General features: G+C 39.8%; 1 pseudogene; it reads right to left on the bottom strand.

The window, feature by feature from the left end:
• Nucleotides 1-7493: 7493 nt before the first annotated feature.
• Nucleotides 7494-8005, bottom strand: LOC125812357 (ethylene-responsive transcription factor ERF119-like; annotated as a pseudogene).
• Between the last annotated feature and the right edge of the window lie 681 nt (nucleotides 8006-8686).

The raw sequence follows: 8686 nt of genomic DNA, 5'->3' as shown, positions 1-8686 counted from the left end.
TTTCTTCTTTCGAACACCAAAAGAATACAATCTCACACAACTTTTTTAATGTTATTTTTTTGAATTTCATGATTAGAGATTTTTTTTAAAAAAAGGGGTGGGGGTGGGTGGGTTTCACGACCCAACCCACCGGGCCGTGCGGGCACCTACTCTACCCTTACCTTTTCGGATTATTAACATCAAACTAGTTCACTTTCCTCTAACCCCTTACTTACTTCGTTCGTGATTACACCCAATCAATCAATCGATCCCCTAAGGAAGTTCCTGATACCTCACTGTCGACCTGACCAACCACTCACGATACACTCTTACGTTTTTCTCATCTCTTCTAAACTTATGACCCTACATTACGCCTATCGAGGCTTACTATCAGTTTATATTACTATCCCCTAACCTAAATAATAATACCCATGACCTCATTCTAAATAACAAGGATAGCCCTAGGACCCTTAGTTCCCCTTTACCATACTACAACTGAATTGGGACTCTAACATTCACATTTTATAACACAACCAGATATCTCTAATTAACTTACAACATCATAACCCCCACTTATTAGAATAGAATGTACAATCCACCAATCATTTTAGGAAACATGCCTGATTCCACAGTATCAATAATTCAAGAAATTACACGGATATACAAGTCAATGACCCTCTCATGGAACCCATACCCAAACTATTAGCGTACTGGTATGTGGTACTAGTTCCAAGTTAGTGTGTCGGATCGTGACTCTTGTTCCAATGTTTATGCTGGTACGTGGCAATCGATCCCAGTTACTGTGTCGGAACACAACACCCGATCCATTCAACAAGCCACAATCACAATCACAAGTATATTCTCATAATTATACAATCAAGTCATGATTCATGACATTTAATTATTCGTCTATCTTCATTTACGATTATGGTGATCAATAATTTAACAGTCGCATACATCCATGTATCATAATGAAGCAAGAACAAACATATATCATACAACATGAAATCACAACCATCACCTCAACCCTATTTCACAAACTAGGGCTTCCTCCTATGGTATATGTCTAATGTACCATTTAAGGATATACGCATAATCAACCCTGGTTCGGTGCAAAAAATGCCTAAGCATGAATTCTACCATCAATTTCAACATACTACACAATGGATAACGAATTTGAAACTACTCAATCAAATAAACCTAGCCTACTTGGGTGCCAAGCTGCTACACATAATTATAGCTCCAATTCAGGTTTCTGGGTGACAAGATGGTGAAATTGGCCAAGAATCCACAAGTCATTGATCTCCTTACACTAGAATTCTCTTCCTCCTTCATTCCTAAGCCTAGAGCAACTTTTGTAGGGTTTCTGGGGGTGATTTACGTCTAATTTAGGTGTTTTTGGAAGAAGGAGAAAATAGGACTTCTCATTATTACATTTTGCCTCGCTTAAACAACTCTGGAGGCTAGTTTTCATGATGTGGCGCGCCGCCCTAGCGGCATCTGGCCCGCCCTGCGGAACAGTGGCCCCAACATTTTCTTGAAGTTTTGTTTTTTTCCTAAATAACGACGGTTCGGATCATTACAATAGGTACCAATTTACCCCTCATTCGTTCTGGAACGACTAGTGAACGAATTATCACACGTCCTATCTCAGAGTACTTTTAAACTAATGAACTGGTGCACTACGAAACCACGACGGATGGTGACTTTTCAAAATTTGAAACATGAAATGTGCTATACTCAAAGATCTGGTTAGTAATTTGAGGCAACACACGAAGAAAAGAACGCGTCCTATTTACACAGCCTAATCCCGCCAGAGCGACAGGCCTCCTGCTAGGGCGGGGCCGCTGTGGCGAAACATCTTCTGCTGTAGCGGAAGATCATAAACAGTAAATGGGGAATGGGGTATGATTCCCTCATTTCTCCCTTTTTCTCACTCAAACTTTCCCAAAATCCTCTCGATTCATCTGCTTCGAACGTCATTTCTAAGGTAAATTTCTTGTTCATTACACTCTTTACTTCAATACTTGATTAACAACAATTGCATGTTGTTACTTAATTGATTAGAAATGGTTTTCGGGTAGTTTTTTGAAAATGAACATAGTTTGCTAGTTTGATAGAAAAATGTAGCATGAGCACTTCCCTCACGTCCCCAATGTCTCCATAGCGTCCTGGGCATGAGGATTTCACAAAAATAAGGTCGAATTGGACTAAAATGGTGGGGGAAGTTGAAAGGTCCTCTTGGTATAAAACTCTGATTTGGACATCGTTTAGGGTTTATTTAGCTAAAATGATAGTAAATTTAGGTACTAGGGTACTTTATAGGTTCTTATTTGCTAAAATTCTGTTCAAAACAGGGGTTTTGAGATGAAGAGGAGCCATGATCGCGCCTGATGTTCATCGCATATTAAGGCCACTCTGGTGACCTCCATCCCGCTGTGGTGGCCTCCATCATCCCGCTCTGGCGGGAGTTTAGCCGCTATGGCGGGACCTAGGAAAACAGTTTCCAGGGTCACCTTTTTCGATAGGATTTTCCTTTTTCATTGAACCAGGTATTGTCTAGTCCCATGATGTTCTAACGTATCCTTATAGGCTTTTGCAGGCTTATTTAAATTTCTTAAATTAACAAAGAAAATCTTCCTTTTGTTCGGTTCCCCAATGCTGCTAGTTGGGAACGGTACCATGATCACCGAAATGTCAAGTTCTGCTGCGAGCGGGGTTTCCATTTGCTGGAGCTAGACCAGAAAGTGCCTGACTTCTATACTCGTCTTATGAATTTTGGCTGGGCTCCATTGATCGAGGTTCCTCCTGCGGCGCATTCCACAGGGGTTCAGGAATTCTATGTTGTTCTTCCTACCGTCTACTGGGACGATCCTAGCCCTACCATCCGCATCTGGGGAGTGGACATCCCATAAATGCTTCCTACATAAACGATGTGCTCGAGGTGCCGGACGCTGCGATGTTGAGTAGAGGCTAAATTGAGAGAGATGGATTTGGGCTGGCTGAGGGATGCTATGATCGAGCCTACGCACCAGGATAGGGTGTACTGGCCTTCTACAGAGAGCCTCACTAGTGCGGACTGGTCACCAGATGCTAAGAGGTTGCTGCACTTGGTTCCTAGGAGGATCCGCCCGTTAGGCAACTGAACCGACATGACCTTCCCTCAGGCCTTGGTAGTGGCGTGAGCTATTCAGGGTATCAGACTCAATTTAGTCGCACAGATCATCTCGAAGTGGAAGGTGTTTAATCGGGGAAACAAGAAGGCATTTTTCCTGCCTGGGCTAGTGACATCGATGTGCAAGAGAGAGGGGGTGCCACTCTTAGATGCTAACAAGGTACTTCCCATGGATCCCCCTTTTCACCCTCTTTTAATTAGACAGGGTTCTACCTCTAGGAGCAAGATGAGGAGGACAGGTCGGGCCAGCAATAGTTAGGCGACTGCGGAGGCGGATGATGAGGGAGGAGACGATGGTACAGGTGATGACTCTCTTCCCATCGAGTCCCTGGCCACACTCTCAAGTGTAAGGGTGGAGGAGGATTTGGCACCTATCCAGAAGAAACTTGGAGGCTTCCACACTAGTACCTCGATACCGGTTCCACCTTCCACCCCCCTTGAGTTGGAGATGCTACGCCGCTAGCTGCGATGGGAGAGGAAGAAGAACTTAGAGAGAGATAGCCTATTGAGCCGGATATGGAAGACTCTAAAGGTGATCTTCTCCTGTGTCGCCCCCCAGCAAGAGCTCCCTACACTTAAGCCGGAGGATTTTTGGGAGTTCTCCTGGTTGAGTGACGCATGGGCCGGCGAGATAGCCCCTGAGGACATGGTGTCCCAGAGAGACACTTCCCATTCTCAAGGACCCTGATTTGGTTTTTCTCCCTTTTTGGGCTTGTAATGAAAAATACTAGATTCCATTTAGTTTTTCCTTATATTTTTTGTAGCACACGAATGCTGGTTCTTCTGTTGTTTTTCACAGCTAATAATTTATGGCTAAGGTTTATGACTTATTGATTTATCGCTGAGTACTTGGTTGAATTGCAGGGCTTAGCTCGGATACTATTTGACGCCTATGTATGTGACTAGGAAAAGTATGGGAGACAGGGCTGAGATTCTGGTTCGCCTTGTCCTACTCAAGCGGGAGAATTCTCGCCCTGGCTAGAATGATCCCGCATCAGCGGCTTAGACGGAACCAGAATCCCTGCCAACAATTTTCTGGGGTTCTTCTCTTTTCTAACTTTCCCCTGGATTGCCCGGCTACAACTAGGCAATCAGGATAATCCCCTTTGCTAGGATAATCATCACCTACCCTGAGTCAACCCAATGATACACACTTCAAAATCCCTTCACATTACTTCAATACTACAACACACTCATCCACAAGATACACCCAGACATTCACACGGTTATTAGTTGGTCACAAGGCATGTCTAAATTCCGTTTACGAATCACCTCGTAGATTATCTAGACCCTCGCACCAAACTTAGTCATGACTTTCTTTTCACAACGAGTTTCTCGATACTCAATCAGTTACAACTTGCATAATTTCAACAATCCGACCAGCATATTGAACATATCAAAGTTCAGACATGCATTTACTGTGCACATAATCATATCATCACATCCAAGCAAATACAACTTTCACATTCACAGTTAATTCAGACAACAAGAAGCACGCATTCACAGTTTCAAGTTACAACTCACAGACAAGTCCAAATTGTTAATTAGTTCGTTCCATAGATGACCATTACTGGTCATCTATGCGTTTATACAGCCCCTAGGGCCCAATACCAATTGGATCCTTCTTAGTTCTAATTTACCTTACTTGTGTTCCTTCAGCCGTAACTATGACGTCTAGTTCACTTTGTTGAGATACCAATTGGAATTGGGAGATACCAATTGGACTCAATTCATACCACAAGCGACACTCGCACGAAATGAGAGAAAAGTGGGATAACTTCCTAGAATTCTTCATAGCTTCCTGAGGATTATATGTGGACCTCAACACACCCATCCATAGGTATTTACTCGCCATTTGCTCCTGTATGGGGAGACCGGTAACCTGGGCTCTGATACCAATTTGTCACGACCCAACTCGTCTGGTCGTACGGGCAACTACTCTAACACCTAGATAGGAGAACCCTTGATTCCTAATAGTTAAAGTCATGCAGAAAATTAAGAAAATTGTCGAGATAAGGAAGTTCATATAATGTTGTTATAAAACAAGTGTTTAAAACGACTCAAGGTTAAGACTTGTAAAGTAACTAACACCCCAATGATCTACTCTAAATAGGTACAAGAGCTACTAAGAGTACAATGTAAAACATGATAACAAAAAGACATACCTTCCACCATGCGGAAGGAAAGCTAGAAGTTGCTGGAGATTTTCTTCGCCTTCACTTATGAAACATCACTGATCCTGCAACCAGACTATGCCAAAAAGGCATAGCTAGAGTAGTATCAGTATAACCACACGTAATGGTATGCATCATCGGTCAACCCGAATACTCACCGCATAATATAAGAAATCAACTGGCGAATCATGCAATATGACTAATCGCTCCTCCACCCTTTTGTTTTGACTGCACTGCTATACATTTATTCTCTTTAGACAAATGGCTGTCATCTAGAAAATACAGAGTAGGATTTATCAGTCTGGTGCCTCTAACCCCTTACTTACTTCGTTCGTGATTACACCCAATCAATCAATCAACCCCCTAAGGAAGTTCCTGATACCTCTCTACCAACCTGCCCAACCACTCACGATACACCCTACGTTTTCCTCATATATACTCAACTTATGTCCCCACATTACGCCTATTGATGCTTACTATCCGTTTATATTACCATCCCCTAACCTCAACAATAATACCCATGACCTCATTCGAAATAACAAGGATAGCACCGGGACCCTTAGTTCCCCCTAACCATACTACAACCGAATTGGGACTCTACCATTCACAATTTATTACACAACCAGATATCTCCAGTTAACTTACAACATCGTAACCCCCACCTATAAGAACATAATGTACAATCCACCAATCATTTTAGGAAACATGCCAAATTCCACATTATCAATAATACAAGCAATTACATGGATAATACAAGTCAATGGCCCTCTCATGGAACCCACACCCAAAATATTAGCGTACCGGTATTTGGTATCCCTTCCAAGTTAGTGTGTCGGATCGTGACACCTGTTCCAATGTTTATGCTGATACATGGCACCGATCCCAGTTAGTGTGTCGGAATGCAACACCTGATCCATTCAACAAAGCACAATCACAATCACAAGTATATTCTCATAATCCTACAATCAAGTCACGATTCATGGCATTTAGTTATCCGTCTATCTTCATTTACGATTAGGGTGATCAATAATGTAACATTCACATACATCCATGTATCATAATGAAGCAAGAACAAACATATATCGCACAACATGAAATCACAATCATCACCTCAACCCTATTCCACAAACTAGGGCTTCCTCCTACGGTATACGTCGAATGTACCACTTAAGGATATACACATAACCAACCCTGGTTCAGTGCACAAAAAGTCTATCATGAATTCTACCGTCAATTTCAACATACTACATAGTGAATAACGAATTTGAAACTACTCAATTAAATAAATCTAGCCTACCTGGATGCCAAACTACTGCATGGAAATATAGCTCCAATTCAGGTTTCCGGGCGACAAGACGGTGAAATTTGCCAAGAATCCGCAAGTGATCGATCTCCTTACGCTAGAATTCTCTTCCTCCTTCTTTCCCTAGCCTAGAGCAGCTTTTGGAGGATTTCTAGGGTGATTTACGTCTAATTTAGGTGTTTTCAGAAGAAGGAGAAAATAAGACTTCGTGTTATTATATTCTGCCTCGCCTAACCCGCTCTGGCAGCTACTTACCTCGCTGTGGCGTTGTCGCCCTAGAGGCATCTGGCTCTCCCTGGCGGAACAGTGCCCCAACATTTTCCTGAAGTTTTGTTTTTCCTTAATAACGACAGTTCGGGTCGTTACAGTGGGTGGGTGGGGAGGGGGGGCTATTTCGGTAAAGAAGAGAGTGGAAAAGCAATATTTTTGATAAATTTATTACTTCAAGAAAAATATTTCAAAGCAATATTTTGCAAGTGAAAATGATAAAAATAAAAAATAAAGAAGGTAATCTTGTGGTTAGGGTTCCTAAATTATTTTTAGAATATGATAACAACAATATCTTAGAATCAAAGAAATGACCGAAACAAAAAGACAATATATATAAATAATAATGGAGAAACAAAATTTCATTTCACTATCACCATACTAATTTTCTTTTAGAAAAAGAAATTTAATTTCATTCATTAAAAAGTAAATCATTGATTTAACAATTATTGTAACATAACAACATAGATTATATCGAAAATCTAATCACAAAGACCTAAAGCCCCTAAAAGTTTATAAAATTAAAATTTGTACACCCAATAGTTTTAATATTGCTATTCTGGACCCATTTTCCCTCCTTTTTTAGACCATAAAATTACTTATCTATGCTAAGATCATCCATTGCACTAAATTCACCAACCAAATATTCATAGTTATCAACAACTGGAACTTCTAACTTATGTGAAATTTTCACTTCGCTGCCCTCTAAAATATTAACCCAGGTCCCCTTAAATAGTTCTTCATCTGTTTCATTCCCAATTTCTTCTTTGATTTTTTTCTCAACTCCATTTGATGAATTCGAATTTCCAGTAACACACATTGATGACTTCTGTTTAGATCCATCACCTGAACAAGTTTTTTTGCCAATTTTTTCACAAATCTGATCCTTCTTTACCTTTTTAGCTATAATCAGTTCTTCAAACTCAAGCTTCTTAGACTTGTATCTTGCATAAGCTTCATCAACAGTGGTAAAAGTACCCAGCCAAAGATTTTTCTTTTTGATTGGGTGTCTAATTTCAACACCAAATTACCACTTTTTCGCTTACGAACACCAACAAGATACAATCTAGCAGATTTTTTGTTTGATGTTATTTTTTCGGATTTCATGATTGGAGAAAAATATTTAAAAATGAGGGGGAGGGGGTAGGGCTATTTCAATAAAGAAGTGTGTAGAAAAGCAAATCAAGAGATGAAAAATGAGAGCTATTTCAATATATATATTATATATAATATATATATTGAAATAGCTCTCATTTTTCATCTCTTGATTTGCTTTTCTACACACTTCTTTATTGAAATAGCCCTACCCCCATATATATATATATATAATATATATATTGAAATAGCTCTCATTTTTCATCTCTTGATTTGCTTTTCTACACACTTCTTTATTGAAATAGCCCTACCCCCATATATATATATATATATATATATATATATATATATAAACAAACATATTAGGTAGGGTGACAATTGACAGGGTGACTAAAATTTAAACGAGGGCATAATTAATGAATCAAGACAATAAATGAGTCAAGATTCAATCTAACCTAAGTTAAAGATTTAACAAAACACAATTTGTATTGATTTTTAAAAAAAAATTAGTTAAATTCTCCGGGTAATTTTTTATTTTCTTGAGAAATTACAGCGTTTGATTATTTTTACCGTTTACATATCGAATCTATTAATGTTGTAATTTTACAATGAATATTAAAATCTACCAATTTGGTATAATTATCAAATTGGAGCATGTGAATGAAATGGAGACCTGCATCCAGAATCTTTTGT

The sequence above is a fragment of the Solanum verrucosum genome, unplaced genomic scaffold, assembly GCF_900185275.1.
Source record: "Solanum verrucosum unplaced genomic scaffold, falcon-dt-bn FXZP01000145.1, whole genome shotgun sequence".
Classification (NCBI taxonomy): Eukaryota; Viridiplantae; Streptophyta; class Magnoliopsida; order Solanales; family Solanaceae; genus Solanum; species Solanum verrucosum.
This window is presented reverse-complemented; position numbering and strand designations above follow the sequence as displayed.